Raw genomic sequence first — 15,280 nt, forward strand, 5'->3', positions numbered from 1 at the left:
CAGTGGAGGAACCTGCAATGCTCCGTTCTTAGTGTAGAGCAGCAGCTCCTGGGTGAGACTTATGGAGGCAGCCTCTTCAGGCACATCACTAGTTGAGGTGGGAGATGCCACTTGCAATTTCTCCTCCAGCACACTTTTGTAGCACACTTTTGGTTTGTACTGACATATGTAGGTGCTGCGTACTGACATATGTAGGTGCTGTGAACCAAAGCTGGTCTAAACATGAATTTATGTTACCTCTGTGTCTTCCTAAGTTTGACAGTCATCACAACCGGGAGATTCTTGTGGACAGCGATCTTCTTTGGAGGTTACAGTTAATATTATGTATCAGCAATTCCAAAGAATGCTTTTAAAGTACAACTTTATTTAGTGAGAGAAACCCATGTTTAATTGATGCTTTTGATTGTTAATGACCTACATGTGGTTTCTTTTTATCACAATTTTTTGTATGCTTTCTTCCAACCAGCTCTCTGTTCAAGCTGCATCTTTGAGAAGGTGGTCTCTTTGAGTGTCTGACCCCACATCATGCTTGCACATTACCTGCTTCTCAGTGTTGGCTCCTAGTAAATGCAATTAATTTCTCATGGAAAATCATGTACTACATGTCATTTAGGTCACATTCCTAAGACAGTGTGAATAAGACCAGGTATTTTTAGTCGTTTGCTCAGTCCCCATCACTATGGTAACAGGAGATTTTGTGACTGTGAGACAGATTTCTGTTTTATATCCTAGATTTGGGAGACTATTGCTACTTTTCACTGTGTTCACAGACAGACTAGGAAAGGTTCATGCTTCCCTACACATTATTTAATTTATTTAGAGTGTCTTAGCTATGAAGTGTTATCAAGGCTTGTTCGGCCATTTGAGGCAGTGTGTAGGCTTCTTATTAATTTCGAGTTCAAAACTCCCAAATTATGAACGTGTGAATGATGAATAATTGCTGAAACATGGAGATGTGCCTGTGTCTAAAGGGCATCCATAAAATGATTTCTAACATGGAAGCATTTTGAATAAACGGCACTTACCTGTAAAGTGCCCTCTCTTTCTCAATTTTATAATACAAATGTCATTATTTCTGAAGTTACGTTATTAACAGAGTATAACTTTGCTAAATTGCCTGAGAGAGATACTGCAACTGGTTGAATGTTTTGAATTGCTGAATACTGATTTGATGCAACTGTCTTCTGTGCCAGTGCAGAGCATCCCATACCATCAGACTGCCTATTCAGGAATGGAAAGATAAGGGGGAGGGGGGTCATATGTGTCTGGGCAGAATGGTGGAGAGATCTGCTGATAATTACTATACTGAGCTTTTTTGGGTGAACATTGCATCCTGTATGGCCCTGTGACCGATCCATTGAAGGTTAAAACAAGGAAAGGGACCCTGGCCTTGTGGCTATTTAGTCTGAGCACAGGGAAAAAGAAGATTCAGATTTTTCTCTTGAAAATTTTCCATCTCATTTTATTCTTACTGTTTTTTTTTTTTTTTAAATGAATCTAAACATTGCTGAAAAAATGGGGCCTGTGAAAATAAGTGCCCAGATGTTAAATGTCCTGTCACTTTTCTATTGCCAGTAATGAAATGATGAGTACTGTCTTTGGCTAACAATAATTTAGGCAGGAAATGCTTGAAGACTTTTTATTTTACTTGTTCTCTTGAGAGCTTTAATTACATCAGTCATACATAACTATAAATCTGATTTGTATGGGATCTGCTTATTTGATGTAAAGGTTAGACACTGAAGATAAGATGGTAAAATTATCAGAATAAAATAAGAATATTTGTAGCAAAATGCTAATATTCATCATTATATAACAAAGAGCTAGCTGTCAAAATAGGAAAGAAGATTTTCTGTTATAAAATACCTGCAAAATGTGAATTAGAAATATTAGTTGGGATAGAAAAAATATGGAATATATGGAAGGCTACTAGACATACTGTTTTGAGTCTCTGTGTTTATACAAGCAAAGCTAATACAATAATTTGACAAAATGAGACGATAGTAATGATACTGTCGGGAACTGAAGAAGACATTGGTACCTGGAGTGGACTTACGGGTGCTGAATGGAGGCTTATACAGAAAAACATGTTTGTGATTTCCTTTTGAAATCTGGTTTTTAACTTCTGGGGAACAAAGTGAGCTTCCTTTAGGTCACATGAATTTAACCGCAGATGATTCTCTAGATGTATCTATACATGTCTTGTTCTCCACAGTGTGAGGAAAAATAAGTGACTATATTACTAGCTAACACATTGCTCACTGAGGAGTTAGGAAGTGACTAGAAATAATTGAATGGTTTTCTATCAGTGGTGAGGTTTAGCTGCTGGTTTCAAGAAAAAGCCAATTAAAATTAAGGTCAGAGTGCAGTGATTTTTAGATTTCATACACAAGTAATGATGCTATTTCATCATATTTCAAACCAATTTGTGCTGCTACTTCATTCTGCTGTTGAAAAGCAGAATGCCACGCACTATGCAGTCAGGAGAGAACCTCAGTGCAACACTGCTGTAGCTTGTTTGAATAAAATAGGAAAAATAGAGGTAATTAACCAATCAGTTTTGGCCATATGCTTTGAAGTATCCATTGAAATTATACCTAATTGTTATGAAAAATATGTCTTTAAATATTTTTCAGAAAGCAGTATTGTAGCCTATGTTAAAATATCCTTTTTTTTCTCTGATTGATTCAAAGTGCTACATGTTCTGTTCAGGTAAATATTTACATTGAGTTCAGAGGAACTATGCATACATGTAGGTTAGATACTGGGACTGCTAGTTATTTTGCTTCTAGATTTGCCAAAGAGTCCAGCAGTAATATCTTGTTATTTAATGTATTCTGCAGTCACTGGAATTACTACTATTAACGCTGGTTGAGACTGGGTTACGTAAATAGTTGTGAGCTGATCCTGGTATCTGTTGTTAAGGCAAACTGTTCACAGTTGCAGCATCCTGATAATTGGAGTATTTTCAAATAAAATGTAAACACAGTAAGGATTTTCTCTGCAATTGGCCCTTCTGAGCTGCCTCTACTAAAAACCAGGTTTTTCCATCTTCGTATTTGTGATCTTGATAACTAGTCTTGTATTTATACAAAACATCCAGTGTTTAGGCTAAGGATATGAAATATCACATATTCTACTTGAATTTGAATCATTGCCTATAAGCCATCTCAATTTATATCAGCCTTGCCTCATTGCTGATTGTTCTACATTTGCAGGGAGGTAGTAAACCATCTCTTCATTTAAGTACAGTAGTGCCAGAATTTTCATATATTTAAATTTTCATATATTAGTGGAAGGGAAGGTTTTTTACAGGAGCTTTTAGGTTGCAGACTGGTCTGGCTTGATTTGAAACAACAAATGATAGTGCGAAACAATGAACTCTAACAGACACATTAAAGCAATGTGTCTTCATTAAAGTCAATGCCAATTCCCTTTCAAGCTGCAGACAGGAGGGGAGATGCAGGAGGTCCCCAGGGAATGCTTCTTCGCATGAAGCTAATAGAGGGTAGTAGAGCAGTCCCATGCTGCCCTTGTCACAACCTGTAGTTCAGAGCTTGACTCATGCTGAACCTCCATCATTTTTCAGTCCCACTGGGCTGTTCCATGATAACTGGTGCCTGTTACTGGGGCTTTTAGAAAACTCTCATGTTTTTGGAGGTTCAGCTCAGAAACGGCACTGTCTGACTGAAGCTTTCCCCAATGCACCCTGCAGTTATTTTCTCTCTCAATTCTTCCTTACTGTGGTTCATATTTGTGAAATCTTATGCATAAATTGTTAAATATAAACAACACCTAATAGCAATTTCTGTTGCAGTCATGCCAGAAAAGCCTTATTTATAGAGCAGGACCCTTCTGTGTTGAGTACCGTGCACATTCTGAAGAAAAATATGCTTCCTGCATCACTGATGGAAATTGCCTCCTAAAACTGTTTATTTTTCATTAAACAAAATCTAACAGGACAAGCAACAGGAAGCTATGAATACTGTAATAGGAACAAAGGTGTAATAGCTCTCATGCATCTGGCAGAACACAATACTCGGGAGTTTCTTTCATTGTTCTGTTGTTCAATAATGTTCTCCACACCTATGTGGTAATGGAACCCTGAGGCAGACGTAGGCTATCATTATGGCCATTTAAGCCAAATATAACATCAAGAAATTTAAATTCCACCGTGGAAGAACTCTGCAACTGAGTTAGTGATAATGAATAGATGCATTAATAAAATGTCTTAATAGAGCCATTGCAAAGCTTTGCATTTCCTACATAATGGTTGCTGGATCAAGGCTAAATGCAAATCTGATCTAATGATCCCTTCAGGTCTTGAAGACTGGGGGTCATTCACTATCAACTACAGCAAAAGGAAATAAAATATGTATAGTATACCCCTCTCCTTGACTGCTGTTTCTCTCCCAAAAGAATTACAGATTAATATGAGTTTAAAAGGTTAAAGAACTCCCACAACATCTGGAATGTTTGTCAACAAGCATGCAAGGATCCCTGCTGGATCCAAATGCTATCTAGTCAATGTTTGTCCACAAGCATCCTTTCTAACCTGCCACATATATACAAACATAAGCCTGTGTTTCTCTTTTTGTTTTTTTCCTTTTAAAGGAAGGTAAATTTCATGCTTAAGAACTTAATTTGCTTGAGTGTTTTGCTGTTAGCATATCATCAGTATGCTCCTCCTGGGTTGGCAAATCGGAACAGGAAATTCAATTGGGGTTACCCCCACAGCCCAGAGTACCCTAGGCCAGCCACCAACCTTGTTTTAATATGATTAAAATGTTATTTCTTTTTGACAGTAATAATAGTCCAAAACATCATTGTGGATTTATTAAGATGTTTTGATAAAAAAGTTGAGACCTAAACAAAACAAATGACCTACTTAGTTGATGAAGAGAGTTTTTGCAAGTCTGTTCACATTTTGCATCGTATTTAGAATTATCCTAAAAACCTACTTTGGAACAACAATGCAACTATCTGAGAAGTAAATTTTCTCCTTAAAATTCTCCTTTGCTACAATGTCTACAGAATAGTTGACAACGGTTGAACTAGTAGTATGCTGACGCTGCTGCCTGTCACCCAGACTGATGCTGTCTTATTTATATTCTCCTGTCTTGTCTTTTCCTTTTATACCTAAGCTATAAAATCTTGGCCTGGCTTTTTGTTCCATCTGTGTTAGAATCTGGCACTGAGGGTCTTGTTCTGTGCCTAGGGCTCCTGAACACTTTCCTAATACTAATAGATTGTAGAAATAATGATGCATTGCCAAATCTGCTTTAAAGAAAGTTGGGGAATTTTTAAATTTAAATGATGGAACTTCTCTACACCCATATAGGCAGAGTATAAGTCCTTATATCTGACTTGTTTTCTATGCCAGCTGTGTCTCTCTACCCCCAAATATAGGAAAGATGATACTTATCACAGTGAATCCAGTGGCAGGTATGAGTGCGAAGCACGACAGGATTGCAGTATTATCCATCAGTGTATGGCCAGTGGTGGAACACAGAGCAGTGCCTGTGCCAGTCTGACTGCTTCTGGGACCATCTGGCTGAAGATTAGGGAGAAAGAACCTTCCCTGGACCAGCATTTTTCATTGCAAGTGCTTGTCACAAATCTGTGGGGTGTAACCTCTTGACTGAAGCTTAGGATGTTTTTTTCCCTGCTCTCTCTAATGACACCATTTAGGATCACTGCAATAGAGTGGCTTGATCAAGTTGCCTGTCTTCTCTCTTAGCACTTTGGCCTGTCTCAGGCCCAGAAGGACAATTTCATCAGACCACATCCCTTTCCACATGGTAGTTGGTGTTTTCATTAGTGTCACTACAGGGAATTTATATTTTTATATAAATACTAGTGGCTCAGTTTGCTAATACATTTCATGCAATAATATCAAGTGCAATTCATTCCTTTGATACAATAGCGCGCACATTTTAAAATCCTTTTAAAGGTGTAAGTAAATTAGCATGTGTGCCACACTGAAATGGTTAACAAATAACCATAATGCTGCTTTGTCTATTTTGCATTTGCGGACTCTTTATCTAGGAGATTTTCCAAATCGCCAACTGGTACATGTAGGCAGTCCCTGTTTCATTATTATGGACAAACATGGAAGTATTGCAGCAGTGTGCACCCACTGATTTGTCTCTAGCTTATCCTCATCTGTCTCCGGCCTCAAGTTTTCTCTTTGCTGTGGCTAGATCCTTTTCACCTGTTGAAATCTCTGACCGTTGGTGTGTTAGTATCCACATGAAGTAAAAAATGAAGTGCCTTCCATTAAGAGAACTCATCAAATTCACTTGTGTCTTAATGGCATTAGCTTTTTAAACTTTTTTTCATGTAGAATTTGACTTTAGTTCCTTAATTACATAAACTGCTCTTGAAGGCCCACCTTCTGACGGAGCAGGTTCATTGCCTCTTATGCCTGAATGGCAGCGTATCTGTTAAAACACCTCAGGATGACACTTGCTCTTTTTGCAATTGTGTTGTTAACTGCCGTTCTGTTTGTTGTCCTCTATAGCACAAGTCTTTACTGCTGCCTAGACGGTTTCCCCCATTTTTGAGCATTTCATTATTTCTTTCCAAGTTTACTACTTTGCACTTGTCTTTATTGAATTTTATCTTACTGACTTTGGGCCATTTCTCCAATTTATCATGATAATTTTGACTTTGACTGCTCTCCTGTAAAGTGCTTGTAACTGCTTCCAGCATGGTGTCACCTACAAGCTTTATAAGTGTCTTCTCTATTCCATTATCTTAGTAGTCATTAATGAAAATATTGAATAGAACCGGACTCAGGACAGACCTCTCTGAGACCTCACTTTATACTTCATCTCAGTTTTGACAGGAAAGTATTTATCCACCCTTTGAGTAGGATATTTCGATCCCTAATAAGAAAAAACGAGTCAGCGGAAAATAGGAGCTTAAAGATTAGGTAGCTATTAAGAGATTCACAAATTCTAGCATAGAATAGCAGTATGTGGGAGAGAAATTAAATGTTCATCATTTATTGCTACAAATATGTCTTTTACATGCTTTAAGGTTTATTCTCCAATAATACATGAAAAGATTTATCATTGCAGTATTCTTGGTCACAAAGATACATATTAGTTTTTAAAAGTTCAAAGAACTTCTTGCTGTCTGTGGGGAGATGGACCATTTAAATTGACTTAACTATCAACCCTATTAAAGTATATATTATAATATTTATAATATATTTTAGTATATGCACAGTACTATGCATCTATACAGATATGTGGATATGTATGTATAGCACATATGGAATATATAAAAATAAAGTTGAAGACTTGCATAATATATCTTGAAATAAAAAAGATCTCTGTCCAGTGAACAGAAATCACTTGTTAAACAGGAGGAAATGTGAATAATTGCTGCTCCCATATGCCAAAGTGTCTTGACAGGGCAATGAATGTAAAGAGTTAAAACATCTGTTTGCTAACTATGAATCATAGAATCATTAAGGTTGGAAGAGACCTCTAAGATCATTGGGTCCAACCGTCAACCCAACACCACCATGCCCACTAAACCATGTCCCTAAGCGCCTCATCTACACGTCTTTTAAATACCTCCAGGGATGGGGACTCCACCACTTCCCTGGGCAGCCTGTTCCAATGTTTCACCACTCCTTCAGTAAAGAAATTTTTCCTCACGTCCAATCTAAACCTCCCCTGGCGCAACTTGAGGCCATTTCCTCTCGTCCTATCGCTTGTTACTTGGGAGAAGAGACCGACACCCACCTCGCTACAACCTCCTTTCAGGTAGTTGTAGAGAGCGATGAGGTCTCCCCTCAGCCTCCTTTTCTCCAGGCTAAACAACCCCAGTTCCCTCAGCCGCTCCTCATAAGACTTGTTCTCCAGACTCCTCACCAGCCTCGTTGCCCTTCTCTGGACACGCTCCAGCACCTCAACGTCCTTCTTGTAGTGGGGGCCCAAAACTGAACACAGTATTCGAGGTGCGGCCTCACCAGTGCCGAGTACAGGGGCACGATCACTTCCCTAGTCCTGCTGGCCACACTATTTCTGATACAGGCCAGGATGCCATTGGCCTTCTTGGCCGCCTGGGCACACTGCCAGCTCATGTTCAGCCGGCTGTCAACCAGCACCCCCAGGTCCTTTTCCGCCAGGCAGCTTTCCAGCCACTCTTCCCCAAGCCTGTAGCGCTGCATGGGGTTGTTGTGGCCGAAGTGCAGGACCCGGCACTTGGCCTTGTTGAACCTCATACAGTTGGCTTCGGCCCATCGATCCAGCCTGTCCAGGTCCCTCTGCAGAGCCTTCCTACCCTCGAGCAGATCAACACTCCTGCTCAACTTGGTATCATCTGCAAACTTACTGAGGGTGCACTTGATCCCCTCATCCAGATCATTGATAAAGATATTGAAGAAGACCGGCCCCATGAAGGCAGAATCATTCTAATATCCAGTTTATGTATTAGTTTACAGGTTATGTTAAAGTTTCATCTTTTTTTGTGATTTTTATCTATACTTTAAAAGCACAATGATCTTTCCAATACTGCTGTGTTGTAGATAAGTATATATTATGCTCATTTCTTAGATGGAGAAATAAAGAAAAGAGTTTAAATTATTTGTCTCTGATCATATACTGAATTGGTGTTAGAAATTTGGCCTGAATTGTTTAAAATTGGCTTAGAACTGGTTCTTATGCCCATGGTCATCAAATAGATGATTTCTAAGCAGCAGCTTATTTTTTTGTCTGTCTTTCATGTGTGTATGCACATACACACTCATACTTAGTCCTCTCCGCCAGGCACGTACTTAACGCACATGCACTCAACTTAAGCTAGTTCTTGTTGCCTATTAAGACAGGTACTACTCATGAAAAAATGGTCCTTGAATTTTTTCTGCCAGTAGTGAGTGTGTGCAGGAGACTGAGTAGGATACAAAGGTTTTTAAATAAAAATCAGACTTGTTTTTTCTGATGAAAAATGGTTGTCAAAGTAGAGAAACTGCCTGATTTGTTTAATAGAAACCTAAAATCTTAACCTTGCTTTGTTCTTTTTCCTGTTAGGTTTTGATAACTTGGTGCTTTTAAGGCAAATTCCAATCTATTAGGCTTTTTGTCATGATTACAAAAGTAGGAGCATAGGGGCTTTGCCCCATTAAAATTAGTTTGCTCATTAACTCTATGTTATTATACAAGACCATTTTCCAGTTGAAAGCCGTGGCAAAAAACCCTTGTAAAATGGAATGAATAATATCTACAGCAAAATGGTTTTAACTGTAAAACTGGTCTATACAAAATAACAGGATTGTTCTATGCTGTCATCTGCTTGACATTTTATTTGCAATATTTTCTTAAATTTTCCTTACTTCAGCAAAACTAGTCTTTCCTTTCGGCTGCTATGTAAATTATTTGCGTAACAACATTTTGTTATTTAAAATGTCCTGTCACATGTTCCTGTAATCCATCATTGCATTTAAAGCTCTCTCAGGTTAGATGGCATAAACTTAATCATTTGATTGACATAGATATGCTTCCTTTTTTGAAGAATAGCCCACTATAAAACAACTCATCCACCCTTCAAACCTAAAGCAAAAAAGAATTCTATAGCAAAATTATATTGTGCAATATCATCACATCAACCATTTGTTATATCAACAATTGGTGTTGATATAAACCATTTCTGTTAAGTTCATGTTCAGACAAATATCCTGAGCTTATAGGTTAAGATTCTGCCCCTTTCACAGCTGGTTTAAAAATGACACAGCTACAAAAAATGTAATTAAAGAGCTCTATATTACGTGAATTCTATCATTTAGGCATTCTGGGTATCACAATTTATCAAGACATTTGTTTCCTTTCGGATTACGAACTTTCTGCATTCTGTTATTGTAGTAACTCTATATGAAGTAGTATTTCTCGATCTAGTGAGTAAGTATTTTTTTTTCATCTAAATTATCTTTTGCATTCTATTCAGTAGAAAGATTACATCCTTGCCTGGCTATCAACTGTTATATCTGCTTGATCAAAACCAACACAAAACATCCTCTTTAACCGTATAACTCTCCTAGAGAATTACCTTCTACCAGCATGTGATTTGGCTATCAATATTTGGGTTTCTCCTAAAGAAAACAGACTTGGTTGTCAGTTTTAATGATGAGTAACTTTTTGGTTTTCTGTTATGTGGCTTACTGGGATTACATTGGTCTCAGTTCTGCTGTTCTATGCGAAATTGAGTTTTAGTGTAGTGTTGCTAATATTGTCTGTCACCCAGCAAGAAGCTATGTTTCTGCACTGGGGACACCTATCATCGTGACCATCGTTGTTGGAGTTTTCTCCTCTGGTTCATGAATTATTATGTTAATTTCTTTAAGTTGTGCTGAAAGCTGCATACTTGTGATAATTTCTTTTGAAACTGCACCCCTTGCATTGAATGCCTTTTATATAATGTTGTGATAACCATCCAACTTCTTGAAACAAAGTCTCTAGAACATATGTGGAGGATAAGATTCAAGATGTCTCTCTGCTGTAGTTCAAAACAGCATCTAATGAATCTCTGTGTGGTGGATGACTGAATACTTTAGGATACCCATCAACAGACTGCATTTTCTTAAAGAAAGTCGTCAACACTGTCAACTAAAAACTGCAATTAATATATTTTTGCCACTTTGAATTTTTCTGCATTTCTATATTAATAAATGTTTTATTTTAAATGGATTTTTTTTTAATTAACAATACCTGTATCTAGATTTCCTATTTTCTTATCCAAGAACATGCAATCACAGTATATGTAGTTTAATACAATGATAGATAAAATATCTGTAACCCTTTTGTTAGGAAACATTCCAGACTAAATGATTAAGTCTCAAATAGGTATTTCAAAGTGTATTGTTTTCTAAATATGCAGACAGGCCCTCACTTGTAGGATTTAATCTAGAGGCCAATGACATCAATAGAAAAACTGATTCAAATTAACCTCATCACTCCAAATAATTGGTCTTGGCCATAGGTTCAAAGACCTATGGGCAACTCTCATTTAAGTATTGGGATAATACTGTCACACTGAGTTAAATATTTGTGTGAAAGTAATTAAATAATGACTTAAGTCACTTATATCCCTTTTTTAAAACGGTTCATGATATCAGATTAAATCTCAGTAAAACTTAAGTTGGAAGTTTATGCTAGTATAATGAATACAGTTACTAAAGCTGCTTTTGCTATTTTGTTTTTCCAGTACTGAAAAGCTATTTGAATGTAACAGAAAGGGTCTAGGTAAAAACCTAAGCATTAAAAATTAAGGTTTTTATTAATGTCTTTATCCTGGAAAAAAAGGAGCATGTGTGTTACACAGCTTTACTTATGGTCCATTCCATTAAATTCTGTAGAAACAATTGCAGCAAAGTCCCTGGAAAATGCTGATATTTTATGGGAGTTATCAATTTAATCAATATTTCTAGGTCAAGGGGAAAATTGGCAATCTATTATGAGAAAGTATTTTGACAGTATTCTATTTCATTGACAGTTTCAGGACTGCTTTTTTCCAGAACTTTCTTCCAATGAGGAGTCAGAAAAGAATCTCACTATAGAGGAATTAGTGGGAACCATCCTGTTTTGGTTGTATGAATTTAACAGGGTTAATGGTATGTTCTGTGTTAAAGACACATGTAAACATTTGAAATTGCACGATCCAGAATAGAAATTGCATTTTTATTAATTTTGCTGTCACACATGGCATAAAGTCTTTGCCTTTTTAAAATAAAATTGCAGCTGGGTAACAATTAAAATTTATTTAGACTTTCACAGCTTGATCCTATGCTTCCTGCAGCTGAAAACAAATCTTCTGCTGACAATAATGATACAGGAAAAGAATTTTTTTACTCTCAGAAATTACCAGGAAGCCATTGCTATGTGTAAACTTGTATTTCTTAAATATAAGCCACTGCTTTTATATTGCCAAGTTCATATGCAACATCTGTACACGGAAGAAGTGGGATTTTCAAAAGCTCATAGAGCTATGTTTAGACTGTGCGACAGATTGTGGTTTGGTACCCTTCAAAACTGTGGACCCTTGGTCAGCCAGGGCAGAATTAGGCCTTTTGTCAAAGCACTAGGAAAAAAAGTGCTTATTACACTGGTTCTTCCTTTCCCTTGAATATGGAGTAGTTCTAGCAATACCTCATGCAGACGAAATCTACATGTACATTTTAAGTTATTAAATACATTGTCAGTGATACCTTAACATAATAACTCATGAAATGTACTGTCCACAGAAATAATTACAGAAATGACAGGGAAAGGGAAGAATGTAGAAAATGGAGATAACTACCCAAAATTTTCTGAATATGAATCCTAATAGGTAAATTGACGTTTTGGTACAAAAAGTACAAAAGTTCAATTTGGAACAATATGAAATTCTTTTAGTCTTCTGAGTTCAGCTCATACGTAATTAAAATTTCACAAGAACTATCACATGCATGAAATTTCAGCCAAATAGTGAAAAATCTGGCACAGTAGCTTATCTTCTGCCACCTTTAAAGGTAGAAATTTCATTAAGTTTTAGAGGATCACTGTTTATAACCTTGGCTCTGTCAAATGCAAACATGTTCCTAATTCATCTTCACACTTCATCCATGGCCTAAACAAATTTGAAGGCATATAGTTATCTCTTCACCCCAAGACTACTAATAGTGTTTGTTTGTATACCCCAATTAGGAGGTAGTAAAGCACACAGAATTTTTATACTCTTTTTCTAGCTGGTGTAACTCCTGCACCCCTTTAAATGAACATGAAATTGAAGTAGATCTTTTCTTAAATGTTCACAAGAAATAATGAGTCATGGTGCTTTGTTTAAAACCTGAGATGGAATAACACGTGTAATAGCTGTTTCCCTGACACAGCCTTTGTCTGTTGCCTTAGGAGATGTAGCTCATCTATGTTTTCAATTTACCACTTCTCTAAAGCATCATATCCCCTAGAAAGAATAAATTTCAGCTTGCACAGTTTTCCAAATACTACACATGGTTTGAAATGTAAATATGTAGGACTGGCTTAATTACTGAACACTGTTTAACCTTTCAGGCTATCAAAATGCCCTTTGTAGAATATGGTGAGCTTTGGATGCTTTTACAGAACATGAAATACAAAATCATATTTTAAGATATAAGACAGGGCCAGCATTAGGACTTGCTCTCTTCAAGAGCAGTGGCAAAGTTCTCATTAACTGTAATGGTGAATGATTAGGGGATAACATGGGAGACTGAGAGTTAACTCCCACATGCCATTTATGTGTTCCCCACCACCCTGCTGTCCTCAGTTAATTTTTATTAACATGGGAGATGAGGTTAATTTATATGAAGTAACAGCTGAAACTTTGAAATTCTGGTGTCTTTTGTTGGTTCGTGTCACAACCTGAGTGAACATTTAAACATCTATTTTTTTCATATTTAATACTGGATAATACTCTAGAGGCCTCTTTAAAACAGCTAATGTTCCCTTTGGCACTGAAATCCACTTACCTTAACTGACTTCTGTTATACTTCAACCTGATTCTCAGAGTCACAATGGTAATATTCATTTTAATGTCCCAATAGGCTCTTAGCATTCATCAAATATTTGATTTACATTTCTAATAAGGCTTATGGAATGCAGAAACATGAAACCCATACTCTGCCATGATTCTAACTACTGTCTCTTTCATTAACGCTGTGAAATATTTCTCCAAAATAATTAAAATCTGTAATTGAATATACTAGAATAATTTTTGAAAATTAGTTTAATTATTCCAGTGCTTCTATTTGGAAAGATCACATAATTTATAATAACAGAATAGGCAAATATGAATTTACTCTCCTCGAGTCCTTTTGTTTATAGTTACCTTTTAAGAAAACGTATATACTTGGAATGCATATGCTTGTTAAGCAACGCAGTTACAATGTAGAAGTTTTGTACTCCAGAATTTGACTGAAAAAAAATAAATCTCAGAATTATTTCAACAATTAATAGGTGTGTTCTCCCCTTTAGGAATTTGTTTTTTCTATATGCATGCTGTAACATAGACAGTATTCTCCACCTGAGCTAACTGTTGTATATTTAGCCACAGTAAAACTGAATATGCAAATGAAGCATGTATACTATATGAAGAATTACTTATACACCAGAAATCACTACACTATGTATACAAAAACAAAAGTGCAACTGAAATAACTAGGAGATGAATTGAAAGGGTTAAAAATTCCTGGCATATCTACAGATTTGGAAGTATACTGCTGCTGTGTAGGCAACTGCAAAGTCTCGCTAGGGTTCATCAGTGGCTTCCTGTGCAAGAAACTAAGGAGGTTTGTGATTCATCAGAGGCATGACCAGAAGGTCTGAAAACTGGCCATAAAGCTCTGAACAGCATTTTGCAGCTGCTACTGCAACATATTGAGTTGTGGGACTGAATGGTGTTTTGACCATTATAAACGTAGGCAGGAAGTGTACTGAAGAGAGCAGAAAAACTAGGCTAAGAGAAAACCTGAACTGGAAAATTTGTAGGAAAGAGAGCTGGAGTGAAGGAACAGGACGGGAGATCAGGACGGGAGATCAGTACAATAATAAAAAGACAGATATCATAGTAACTTGAAAAATTTTTAAAAAAAATCTTCAAATTGTGGGGCTCCAACTGCCCCAGGGATCCCAGTCAGTTCTTTGGCATGATGCCAAATGGTACCTGCTAGGGACCTGCTCCCAGCAATGGTTATCTCTAAATTCTCTGAGTTAGTGGACTGATGTGGCGTGGGTAAGCATAGGGCATGAACAGCTGTATCAATGTGTTGCTCACATGTCTAATTCTAGTCATACAGCGGGCTTGCGGGTGAGTAGCTTCCAGGCTGGCAATACTGCTGTGCCTAGAAAAAAATGCCTTGTAAGCTACTGACTCCTGTTGTGGTAATCCTTGTATGGCACATTTCTCTTGTGATACACCCAGCACCTCTCATTCACAACCTGCACTGATTCCTGTATTTTTTTTAGTATGGTTTGTAGTGTTAGTTTGAACTTGTAAAATTTTAAATGTCGTGTGTGTGTGTGTGTGTGTGTGTGTTACTTCAGGAGTTGCTTTTGCTGCATGATGGAGTATAGCTTATAGCACTGCAGGGCTAGCTCTTGAACCAGGACAATACCACCATGACAGCACACGTGCGGAACCTGGACTAATTAGCCTTGCTAAGACATGTGGCTAATTAGTCCAGACTTAATCTGGAATCCAAATCTCACCATCCTTCTCGGAGCTGAGCTGGTATTGCTGCATGGTAACATGTCAG

The 15,280-nt window shown here is 37.2% G+C and overlaps 1 protein-coding gene across 1 annotated transcript in view; it reads left to right on the forward strand.

Annotated features, from left to right (window-relative positions):
* Nucleotides 1–15,280, forward strand: part of IQCM (IQ motif containing M) — a 105,723-nt gene that overhangs the window by 43,102 nt on the left and 47,341 nt on the right.

This window comes from Aptenodytes patagonicus, chromosome 4 (genome assembly GCF_965638725.1).
Source record: "Aptenodytes patagonicus chromosome 4, bAptPat1.pri.cur, whole genome shotgun sequence".
NCBI classification, from domain to species: Eukaryota; Metazoa; Chordata; class Aves; order Sphenisciformes; family Spheniscidae; genus Aptenodytes; species Aptenodytes patagonicus.